Raw genomic sequence first — 13,362 nt, forward strand, 5'->3', positions numbered from 1 at the left:
ATTATGCATCATGAAGGTGTGCTCTGCATTGAACCTTCACTTAGTGAAACAACAATCTCTACTCCAGAGTCAGTAGTGGTCTCCGACTTGAACTATGACTGCTTAAGGGAAATAAAGTATTGATGCTCACACATAATGATCCAGGTGTTGACATGAGCTTTTATAGCTAGCACTTTACGGCCGTGTGCTGATCCCAGTTTCATGAGTGTATTTGAGATTAAGTCCAAATCTCATAGGGAGCGGCCCCACCCCCACACTCACATAGGTGAAATTTTGTCAAGGGTGCTCCTGTAATTCTGACACCCCACTCATACGAGTTACAAATTTCATTAAGAGTTTTTTTACTCAACCTCTCCACATTACAGGATAAATGCACTTACATCATAGGGATGAACAATTAAAAAATTATTTACAGAATAAATAATTAAAAAAAATGAATAGTGCATTTCTTACGACCATCGTATGATTCGTTTTTCCCATTGAACCTAATTCTCAGGATCTCTGGTCCTTGGGTTGGGTATCCTCATACATGGCTCATGATTCTATGGACTTTAGTCCCCTCCCCCTCGATGTATTCCAGACTCTATCTTTTGCCAAGGCCTTGGTAAATGGATCTGCAAGATTATCATTAGATTTAATATAATCCACAGTTATGATGCCACTACTCAAATAAGATCACACGGTACTGTGCTTTCTTCTTATAGGTCTGGATTTACCATTGTAGTAACGGTTTTTAACTCTACCAATTGCGACAGTGCTATCACAATGAATTAATATAGGTGGAATTGGCTTTTCCCAAAGTGGAATTTCATATAACAAATCTCTAAGCCAATTTGTCTCTTCACTAGCTGAAGCTAATGCTATTAATTCAGCTTCCATTGTTGAATTAGCAATTATTGTTTGTTTTTTAGATTTCCAACAAATAGCACCACTACCTAAGGTAAAAATATAACCAGTAGTAGAGAGAGAATCACCTGACAAAGTATTCCAATCGGCATCACTAAAAGCTTCAATCACAGCAGGGTACTTTTTATAAAATATGCCATAGTTTTTGGTACCAATTAAATATCTCATGACTCGCTCAATAGCTAGCCAATGATCTTTACCAGGCTTGCTAGTAAATCTGCTAAGCACTCCTACTGCATATGCAATGTCAGGTCTAGTACAATCAGTAGCATAACGCAAACTACCAATGATACTAGCATAATCCTTTTGATTAAAAATCTCATCATTATTATTCACAGGAAATAAATGAATACTAGAATCAAAAGGAGTAGCTACACTTTTGTGATCATGAAAATTATATTTTCTCAACATAATGTGATTGATCAAGATATATTCCATCACATGTTTTTGTAATTTTCATGCCCAAAATAAAATTAGCCTCACCAAGATCTTTCATATCAAAATGGCTTTTAAGCATATTTTTTGTTTCATTTATAACATGCATATTTGAGCCAAAAATCAACATATCATCCACATAGAGGCTAATAATAACATGTAGATTATTCCATGATTTAGAATAAATACATTTGTCACATTCATTTGATTTATAACCATTCTCAATCATGCAGGAATCAAACTTTTCATGCCACTGCTTAGGTGCTTGTTTTAAGCCATATAAGGATTTAGTTAGCTTACATACCTTGCTTTCTTGTCCAGGCTCTACAAAGCCTTCAGGTTGGTCCATATAAATCTCTTCCTCTAAGTCCCCATTTAGAAAAGCAGTTTTTACATCCATTTGATGAATTTTCAAATCAAAAATTGCAGCAATAGCAATTAACAATCTAATAGATGTAATTCTTGTTACCGGAGAAAATGTATCAAAGAAATCAAGATCAACTTTTTGTTTAAAGCCTTTTGCAACAAGTCTAGCTTTAAACTTATCTATTGATCCATCCGGTTTCAACTTTTTTCTAAGGACCCATTTACAACCTATGGTCTTACAACCCGGTGGAAGATCTACTAATGAAAGTTGAAAAACGTGTACAAAACACCTTTGAACGTTTAGACCCCCAAAATACAACTTAACCAATTCAAGCAATATGTCAAACAACTAGTGTGTGGAAACTTAACACATGCTATAATATGAAATTGGTTATAAACTATCTAAGCCATAACAAAATAAAATCCACAGCAGATAAATATAAAGGCAAAGATAGAGAGGAAGGAAGATGCAAACACAAAGACAACACGCGATGTGTTATCGAAGAGGAAACCGAAGTCCTCGGCGAAAAACCTCTCCGCCGCCCTCCAAGCGGTAATCAATCCACTAGAAAATACAGTTGGGATACAAGGACAGCAATAGACCCTCCAAGCCTAATCTACCCAGTGCACCTAAGCCCTCCAAGCTTCTTGCTCCAACGAGGTTGCGCCGAACCTTTTTCTTTTCTAGCTTCCCGGATTCCGCTACTAGACCGTAGCATCAACCAATGAAGATTGGCTCCTTCCTAACTGCTTCCCAGAAATCCAAACAACTGTCTCACAGAGATGATAATGGTGAGAACCAGGTTTGGTATAATGCCTCTCAAGGATTTGACAATGGAGAGGAAGAGAGTTGAGGAATTTGAAGAGACTCTAAGGTAGAGATTGTGGGTGAAGCAATCTGGTTTTTCTTTAGGGTTTCTCTCTCAAAATTCTCTCTGGAAGCTCTCTTTCAATCGTGGGTAAAAGGGGTATTTATACTGGAGTGAGAGAGGAATGTGAAACGTCAGGTTTTACAAAACAGGGGTGGCTCGCGGCTTGACCTCGCGACTTGACCAAGTCGCGAGATCCAGTCGCGAGTTAACCGTATGGCCAGTTGTCCTGTTTTGTCCTGTAGTGCTCCAGCTAGCATGACTGTTCATCTTCCAGCATGCTTGGCACGTGTGCTGCTTCTGGCGGCTTGTAGCCGCGAGTCCACCCGCGAGTCCCAGCCACGAGTCTCTGTTTTCTTGCACACTCTTGAGCAAACTTCACTCTATCTCACTCACTACCCTTACAACAAACCCACCTAAATACAGGGTTACTAAATGCTGAATTACAAGCAAATTTGGCACGGAATAAAGCCAATTAGATGGTTGAATAAATTCAACCTTACAATCTCCCCCTTTGGCTATTCCGTGACAAAACCCTAAAACAGACTCTAGACTTAACATGTGAGTTGGGAACAGTTGAACAAAACTCACTCACACCTAACTCTAGAAGCTGTGAAGCACTTGAATCATATGAACATAATACTCCTGAAACACAACAATACACCATGATCATTGTAAGCAGAAAATTATAAATGCATATGAAACAGGCAATATGTGATCAAGCAAAGATGGAGCTAATAAACAAACCATGGCTTGATCAACCAAGTGAACACCACAAGGTAGTGATCACAGTGCTCATCCACACTTGGAATGAACACAATGACATACAAGTTAACAAGCACAAGGCAAGACACTTGTATGCTCAACACTCAACCAATGCATAACACACAAGGCATATGCATCTAGGAACAATCCTACAAGGGCACAAGAGTGACAGTACATAAACCAAAATGCAAAACATTTAGATTAAAGTACTGATTTCAACATAGCATAAAGGCTGCACTAAGCAAGGTACATACCATAAAGCCTACAAACTATGCATAAAACAATAACCCTAAAAGCTTACAAAAGCACATGGGTACAAACACAAAAACATCCTGAATAACATCATCAAAATATATTAAAGTTTAAACCAAGAGTATAAGTTATGAGTTAGGAACAGCTATACACAAAATACCCAAAAACATAAGCATATATAAACAAAGTTTCTGAATTTGATAACTATGACAACTCCCCCTCAACACATTACTCCCCCTTAAGATTTGCTTTTCTGCTTTTCATCATCAATGACATAATTTCTCCCCCTTTTTGACCAGAATGGCCAAAGGGTCACTGGTCATGCTGAGTTGTGAAGCTGTCAAGTTTAGCAGCCAAGACATCAATCTGGTCTTGCATGGCTCTCATCCTGTCAGAGTGCTCAGTTTGGACTGCCCTGATCCCATCAAGCCTTTCCAGAATGATTTGGAAAGCATCTGGAGGTGTATCTGCAGAAGTTGAAGCTCTGTGTCTTTTGCCACTCCTCCTAGGTGTTGAGGTTGATGCATGCCCTGCTACCTCTGCTTCAGTCTCCATTGGGATAGCCTCTCCTTCATCACCTTCATCTTCTTCTCCTGGAAGCCTAACACTTATCCTTTTGCAGGTAAGCTTGTTAATTACAGAGGGTGTGGACATGGGACTGATGTCTTGAGGGATTGGAACACCATTCCTTCTAAAAATCCTCATTAGCAAACTGGGAAAGATCAATTTAGGCCTAGAGGTTGTTCTAGTCTCATCCACAATGGTGTCATAAATGTGGGAACTTATGTCTATGAAATTCTTTTCTTTGAGATCCATCAGAAAAACTGCTCTAGCACAATTGATTGTAGTCAATTTCTTAATGGGATAGAGGTTAAACATCATGATTATTGTAAGGCACCTCATGTCCACTGGAAAGGCAGTGGTATTCAAACATTTCCCTTCTCTCTGCCCACCTATCCTTTGTTGAACTGTTTCAATAGAAACACTCCTATCCTTGTAATTGATAAATTCTTCATCATCTAATCCTTCAAGCCCTAATGCATCATCTATGACATGAGCATCCAAGACAAATTCTTTACCTCTCACCCAGCAACTTAATTCATTCTCCTTTATCACAGCATTTGAGTAAAATTCCCTAATTAGGGGTTCACACACAACAGGGAAACCACTCAGAAGCTTTTCCCATCCTCTTCCTTCAAAACAACTGGGAATAAAGGTTTGTCTTAAGTCCTCCAAATCTACAAATCTTTCTTGAATGATTCCTGCATTCAAGAAGTTATCCTTGTATCTCTCAAAGTGGTGAACTGACCTAAACAGTTTAGAATCCATCTTTAATCTTTTGTCAGCCTTCTTTGCAATAGATTTCTTCTTCTGAGGTGAGGGAGCCATCTGTGAACAATCAGAAAAGGCCACAACAGCATAAAACAATATATGTGCAGAACCAGTCAGTACCATGTAATTAACAAAGAGATATCATTCATACAAATTAACTTTGAACACTTAAACAATAAGCTACTTAAACAATCACATGGATAAACCAAGCCTAAGATAGGAAACACATGAACAACATGGAGAAACTATCCTAAAGGCAGATATATGTCATTGAGACATATAATGAAAAAAAATGACATGACACACAATCAGTATTATGAGACTAACAGAAGCTCCCAACAGATTAACACAATAAAACATGCATATTTAGTACAGTAAAACTCACAACCTCAAAATGAACAGATAGAAACAACTCAACAGCTCAAAGATCAGATTAAAATAAAAGTAACACTTAGCTAAGCACAAGATGAAGAGCAATAAGGAAACAACTAAGATCACATCAAATACTAGCAGCAGCATTCGCAAGCTAAGCATGAACAAGGAGTAAAATCCGAAACACAAACCCATTTCTAAATCACAAACATATGCGAAAAATCAAAGGGAAAAGCACAAAATCAAGTATAAAAGGGTGCAAAACTGAAAACCCATACCTGTAACTTGACGATTTTGAGCTACAAGAATGCAACAATGGAGATTAGAAATGGGAGCACAGAGTGTTTGGAAGGGAGATAGTTTAGAGAGAAGATGAACAGTCACAAAAGTTCGAGGGAAAACTGAAAAGAGGTTTAAAAACTGCTCCTGTTTCTGCAAAACACGCGATTTTCGCGACTTGATTAAGTCGCCACACAGTCGCCAGCTCAAGCCGCCAAAGCACTCAAGAACAAAAATTTGAAAAATTTTTCTAAGTGTTTTTCGCGACTGGAAGGTCTACCCGCAAGTGAGTCGCGAGCTGAGCCGCGAAAATCTCTGAGTGAACCTCGCGACTGGACCTTCCACTCGCGAACAAGTCGCCAAAAATGACTAGCGAGGATGCGACTGAGGCTCGTGACTTGACATACCCGCGACTGAGCCGCCAAAACAGGGCAAAACTGTATTTTTGAAATTTTCAGATTTTTCAAACAAAATACTTTCCAAAAACACCTAAAACACTCAAAAATCTTTTTGTGCTTGAATTAACAAAGATTGAGCATGTGAAAACACATTTCATCAAGTACAATCACACAAATGAATATGGCATTTAATAAACATAAACTTGTGTGTTGTGTGTGGATATCAACAATGAGATAGTCCTTCGTCTAATGCGAAGCTTCAATGATCAATTCAACCAAGGCATACACAATTAGCACTAGATCATGTGACTCATCTCAATTATAGAAATATGTATATATAACCTCCCACACAACTTGATAACATAACTTGGAGCTTTACATTTTACTCCACTTTTAGTCATAACATTTGATCTTTTTGATCTTCTGAGGCAATCATCTCTCATTGTGAGAGTGATATATAACATTTCTCTTTGAAGAACAGGCCTTTGGCCTTTTTGAATGAACATTCACTTTAATATAAGGTCGCTTACCCTTTTTCCTAGTCAAATACTAGAATGTGCGACAGGCTTTTGCAGCTCAATATCTCTTTTCATTTGGAGATTTACATTTGGTGAGCTCTTTTTAGCAAAAACAAAAATAAAAAGTGGGAAGATATATAGACACAAGTCTATGCATGTCTCAAGATCAACATAACCATTCACTAATCATTCATGACAAGTTTGAAGATCTATTTACAACAATCACATAGATTTCAAGATTTTTCCCATAGTGATATAAGTGCATGAAAACAAGCAATGCTCGAAAATGCACAAAGCCATTAGCACAAAGGTACAAGGCAAAACAAGTTTTAAGACAAAACTCAACAAAGTCAATCAAGCTTTTTGATTTTCTAATTTTTTTATGTGATTTTTGGATTTTTGACACAAGAAACAAAAAGATTGATAAAACAAAATTAAAAATATTCACAAGTAGATAAGCAAACAACCAACATAAAAAAAACAGCAAGCAAACCAAACAAACATTGTCACAAAGCATAGGAAGTATTAATGCATGGACATGTTGTAATGCTTATGCATGAGTACCCTTTTTCACCCACACGTCACTTGCGTTTGGGGTGATTTCCTTATGGGATTGGGTACGGGAGTTAGGGCTTTCAAACCTTCGTGAGAAGCTTTCCAAGCAGTTGGTGAATGCACCAATCATCTTCATCACATTCATCATTCCGGGATCTCCATTTTGATCTCTAGATTGATCACCTGCCCAAATTCTCCTGTCATTTCTGGGTCCTCTTGACCTTTGAGGAGTTGCACTGTTCTTTGCTCTCAACTTTTGGCAATTTGGTCGAGTATGCCCTTGAAGTCCACAATAATGGCACACATAAGTTCCTCTAGGACCTCTTTGTGGTCGTGGACGTGACTTGGCACGAGATTCAGACCTGCCCACAGACTGATTACGAGGATTCAGCATCCGTTGGTCCACCACATTCTTCTTCTCCTCCACCTCGAGCTTTACACCAGTAAGGTCAGCTACAATTGGATCTTTGGCCTTTACAAACTTCACCTCTTTAGTAACATTTCCAGATGAACTACTTCCTCCGGTATATCCCAATCCGGATTTGTCTGAAAAGCTCTTTTGAGATGATATAACATCATTTAGCTTCTTGGTGGTGACCCTCTCTATTTTAACATTCGCTTGCACAACCTCATTCTCAAGAAATCTCACTTTTGTGTAAGCTTCGGACAACTCACCATTCAGTGTTTCTATCTCACATTTGGCCTCCCTATATCGAATTAGGAGACTTTTGTAGTCCTCCTCAGCCTTCTTCATTTTTCTCACAGCAGCCTTGGCCACCCTTGTGTACTCCCCCGACTTCTCCAAGAGTGAGTTATAATTCTCTTGAAGATTTGCTGCGCTTTCATCTTCTTCAGCATCTGATTCTTCAACAATTCCTAGTGATTCATCATCACTATGTTCTCCAAGGTCTCGTACAAGCAGATTTAACTCATCCGAAAACTCAACATGAGCAATAGTCATAAAAGCAGAATAGTTCCCCTCTCCATCACAGCTCTCTTCAGATTCTGAATCAGACGAATCTGAGTCACTCAAGGTCGTGGCATACACTTTGCCTTTCGATTTCAAATAATTCGGACATTCCTTCTTAAAGTGTCCATGCCCGTTACATTCGAAACAAGTGACACCTTGTGTGGGTTGGGATTCTTTTCCATCTTTCTTTTTGAAATCCCTCTTCTCCCTTCCAGAACTTTGGAATTTTCTTTTATCATCAAATTTGCCATTATTTTTGAATTTCAAAAACTTTCTGAAATTTTTGACAAGGTAGGCTACATCTTTGTCAACCACATCTTCTCCCGATGAGTCTTGATCTTCCACCTTCTCATTAATGGTCTTTAGAGCAAGAGATTTACTCTTCCGTTGATTGGGCAGCGACATCTCATAAGTCTGCAGAGACCCAACCAGCTCCTGTACTTTGATGTCATCAAGATCCTTGCTCTCTTCAATTGCTGTCACTTTAGCACGAAAACTTTCCGGCAATGATCGAAGGATCTTCCTTACAATCTTTGAGTCCTCCGTTTTCTCCCCCAAGTTGAACTTACTGACAACCACCTCATTTAGCTTCCCATAGAAAGAGTCAAAAGACTCATCCTCACTCATTTTGAGCTCCTCAAACCGAGTGGTCAGCATTTGTAACTTGGTGTCTTTCACTTTCTTCGTGCCTTCATAAGTTGTTTCCAGAATCTCCCATGCTTCTTTGGCAATGGTAATGTGAGAAATCCTGTGGAATTCATCTGGAGACACACCACAGAAAATAGCATTGAGTGCTTTACTGTTAGCATTAGATGCAGCAAGTGCTGCCTTATCCCATGTGGATTTGGCTGCCTCAGGTTTGGTCCAACCAATCTCAACAGCATCCCAAACGGATTCATCAATAGAACACAGAAAAGCTCTCATACGAACCTTCCAAAAAGCATAATTACTACCATCAAAATATGGAGGTGCATTTAGGGATTGAGACCTATCCATCTCAAAAGGGAGTCAAGGATCACACAATGGTAATGAAACCAATAGCAGTGTACCCGCTCTGATACCAATTGAAAGTTCAAAAACGTGTACAAAACACCTTTGAACGTTTAGACCCCCAAAATACAACTTAACCAATTCAAGCAATATGTCAAACAACTAGTGTGCGGAAACTTAACACATGCTATAATATGAAATTGGTTATAAACTATCTAAGCCATAACAAAATAAAATCCACAGCAGATAAATATAAAGGCAAAGATAGAGAGGAAGGAAGATGCAAACACAAAGACAACACGCGATGTGTTATCGAAGAGGAAACCGAAGTCCTCGGCGAAAAACCTCTCCGCCGCCCTCCAAGCAGTAATCAATCCACTAGAAAATACAGTTGGGATACAAGGACAGCAATAGACCCTCCAAGCCTAATCTACCCAGTGCACCTAAGCCCTCCAAGCTTCTTGCTCCGACGAGGTTGCGCCGAACCTTTTTCTTTTCTAGCTTCCCGGATTCCGCTACTAGACCGTAGTATCAACCAATGAAGATTGGCTCATTCCTAACTGCTTCCCAGAATTCCAAACAACTGTCTCACAGAGATGATAATGGTGAGAACCAGGTTTGGTATAATGCCTCTCAAGGATTTGACAATGGAGAGGAAGAGAGTTGAGGAATTTGAAGAGACTCTAAGGTAGAGATTGTGGGTGAAGCAATCTGGTTTTTTTTTAGGGTTTCTCTCTCAAAATTCTCTCTGGAAGCTCTCTTTCAATCGTGGGTAAAAGGGGTATTTATACTGGAGTGGGAGAGGAATGTGAAACGTCAGGTTTTACAAAACAGGGGTGGCTCGCAGCTTGACCTCGCGGCTTGACCAAGTCGCGAGATCCAGTCGCGAGTTAACCGTATGGCCAGTTGTCCTGTTTTGTCCTGTAGTGCTCCAGCTAACATGACTGTTCATCTTCCAGCATGCTTGGCACGTGTGCTGCTTCTGGCGGCTTGCAGTCGCGAGTCCACCCGCGAGTCCCAGCTGCGAGTCTCTGTTTTCTTGCACACTCTTGAGCAAACTTCACTCTATCTCACTCACTACCCTTACAACAAACCCACCTAAATACAGGGTTACTAAATGCTGAATTACAAGCAAATTTGGCACGGAATAAAGCCAATTAGATGGTTGAATAAATTCAACCTTACAACTAATTTCCAAGTTCTATTAGAAATTAGAGATTCCATCTCATCATTTACAGCCTCTTTCCAAAATATAGCATCAGGTGATGTTAAAGCCTCTTTTAAATTTTGGGGATTTTCCTCAATATTAAAAACATAATAATCAGGACCAAAATCTTTTTCAACTCTAGCTCTTTTACTCCTTCTAGGTTCCATTTCAAAATTTTCTTGATTTTGTAAATGTGAAGTAGAAGAACTACGTTGTGACAAAATATTTTCTTCACCCCCACTATTTTTCAATTTAAAAGGAAATTTTTCTTCATGAAAAATTGCATCACCAGATTCAAAAATTATTTTGTTTTCGAGATCAAAAAATCTATAAGTTGCACTATTAATCGCATAACCAAGAAAAGCACAGGTAGTAGCTCTTATACCTAATTTAGGTATTTTAGGGTCAGTAAGCCTTACATAAGCAAGACAACCCCATACTCTCAAATATCCCAAATTTGGCTTATGTCCTCTCCACATCTCAAAAGGTGTGGTATGTGACTTTTTATGTGGCACCCTATTCAAAACATGAGATGCAGTTAAAATAGCTTCACCCCAAAAATGTAAAGGTGCACCAGATTCAATTAACATGGCATTTGTTAACTCAATTAAAGTTCTATTTTTTCTTTCAGCCACACCATTAGAAGCAGGTGAATATGGTGCAGTAGTTTCATGGATAATTCCCAAAGATTGAACAAATGAGTTGAATGCACTTGATTCATACTCACGACCTCTATCACTTCTTATTCTTTTTATTTTTCTACCGAATTGATTTTCAACTTCTTTTAAAAAATCTTGAAATTTTTCAAAAGCATCACTTTTATTTTTCAACAAATAAATAGTTGTATATTTTGAGAAATCATCAATAAAAGTGATAATATATCTATTTCCTCCACGAGTTAAAATTCCCTCAAATTCACATAAATCGAAATGAATTAACTCAAGCAAATCAGTATTTCTTACAACATTTTTATGAGGCCTTTTTGTAATCTTAGCTTGACTACAAGTTTCACATTTTTCAAAATCTTTTGACAGTCTTGGAATTAATCCTAAACTACTCATGATTCTCACATATCTACTATTTATATGACATAAATGAGCATGCCAAAAATTAATAGAAGAGAGCATATAAATTGAACTGGTGGATGCTTTATTATTCTCAACATTCAATTTAAACATTCCATCACAAGCATAACCCTTGCCCACAAATAATCCCTTTTTAGTGATTACATAATTATCAGATTCCATAGTTTGCTTGAAGCCAGCCTTGTTAAGCAAAAAACTTGACATCAAATTCTTCCTCATGGACGGAGTGTAAAGAACATCTTTCAATGTTAGCACACGTCCAGAAGTGAATTTCAATTCAACCTCACCACTCCCAAGAACCTTGGTTTTACTAGAGTCACCAAGCATAACAGTTTTTTCTTCTTCAAAAGGAGTGTACAATTTGAACCAATTCTTATCATAGCAGACGTGCCTATTAGCACCGGAATCTGCCCACCACCCTTCAACATATTGCACCATATTGATGTCTGTAATCATAGCCACTAAAGGCTCTTCGGTTACGTTAGCCTGTGGGACAGATTCATGTTTCCGAAATTTGCAAAAACGAGCAATATGCCCACTCTTGCCACAGACAAAACATGATCTATTAAATTGATCTTGTGAAGGGGGTCCTTAGTTCTTATTGTAATTTTTATTTGGGTTTCCCCTTCCTTGAGGTCTATTATTATTTTTAAAGGCTCTTTTTTTAGGCTTCAATTGAACATTTCTAGGAAAATGATTTTTGGGCATATTATTATTGGATGAAATAAGTTTTACCTTTGTGGTGGAATTACCATTGCTCTCTTGTGTCATAAGTGCATCTTGTCCTCTAGCCTCCTCCTCCACACGGATGCGTGTGATCAAAGTCTCTAAGGATGTCTCCTTTTGTTTGTGCCACAAAGTCTTTTGGAACTCCCTCCAAGATTGTGGTAGTTTATCAATTATGCCAGCTACCACCAAATTGTCTCCAATCTTTATGCCTTCGGATCTCAATTCTGCTACAATCATTTGGAAGTCTTGTGCTTGATCCACCACCGATTTTCCATCCACCATTTGGTAACGGAAAAATCTATTAGCAACATACTTCTTTGCACCAGCCTCCTCGGTATCATACTTGCTTTGTAAAGCTTTCCAAATTTTCTTGGCAGAATTGTAAGTTGTATCATAATAATCATAGAAATGATCGGCAAGACAATTCAATAGATAAGAGCGACAATTATATTCATCTTTTGTATACTTATCTATTTTTTCTTGATGGAGAATATATTCTTCCTCACTCATCTCATCGGTAGGAACTTTTGACGGATTCTTGTTAGTGAGGATGTAGGAGACTTTGAGAAGACTCAAGTAAAAGAGGACCTTTCCTTTCCACCTCTTGAAATGGGCTCCCTTAAAGTGAAAGGGCTTGTTGAGATCTCCAACAGGCTCATTTGGTTTCTCTTGTGTAGGCTCCATGTGTTGAATCTCCTTAAAATTGTTGGTGCAAACACAATAATAATGGAAATAACACACAAAGAGAAACTGAATAGTACTTCTGAATATTATTAATTCAATGAGAAAAATTACACAACACTATTTGGACTGAGGCGCGGCACTCGCTCTCTTTAAGGAGATTCAAGCCCTTGGTTGGCTAAACTTTGTAACCGGTGCAGACCTTCTCTGACTTGTCTCCCCCAGGATACAACAGCCCAACAAATGTTGTATGACTAGAACAACTTCTGCACAAAGTGTTCAAGCCCAAAGCTCCACCAGAAGAACACCTTTCTTTAGCCCGAAATTTCTTAAGTATTTAGGAATATTATAGAATTCACTCTCTCACACAATACACTTTGCTTTTAATTATTTTCTTCATTCACTCTTGATATGAAATTAGTCCATAGCATAGCCGTATATATAGTCTTCCAACCCTTCATATAACCTACATGTTATTTATTAATTTAGAAAACTTCTCTTAATTTATTTAATCTAACTTACATACAAGTAACTCTTTCTTTAACAACTCTTTCTTTAACAACTTTTATTATAACTTATCTCTTTATTCATCTTCAGTTATTTTGAGTTTTAACATATTTAATTTAAAATGTACTAACATATTGTTCAGATTT

The 13,362-nt window shown here is 38.1% G+C and overlaps 1 protein-coding gene across 6 annotated transcripts in view; it reads right to left on the reverse strand.

The window, feature by feature from the left end:
• Positions 1-13,362, reverse strand: part of LOC126717572 (trans-resveratrol di-O-methyltransferase-like) — an 80,031-nt gene that overhangs the window by 50,815 nt on the left and 15,854 nt on the right. The gene's annotated exons all lie outside the window — the stretch shown is intronic.

The sequence above is a fragment of the Quercus robur genome, chromosome 3 (assembly GCF_932294415.1).
Source record: "Quercus robur chromosome 3, dhQueRobu3.1, whole genome shotgun sequence".
In the NCBI taxonomy this organism is placed as follows: Eukaryota; Viridiplantae; Streptophyta; class Magnoliopsida; order Fagales; family Fagaceae; genus Quercus; species Quercus robur.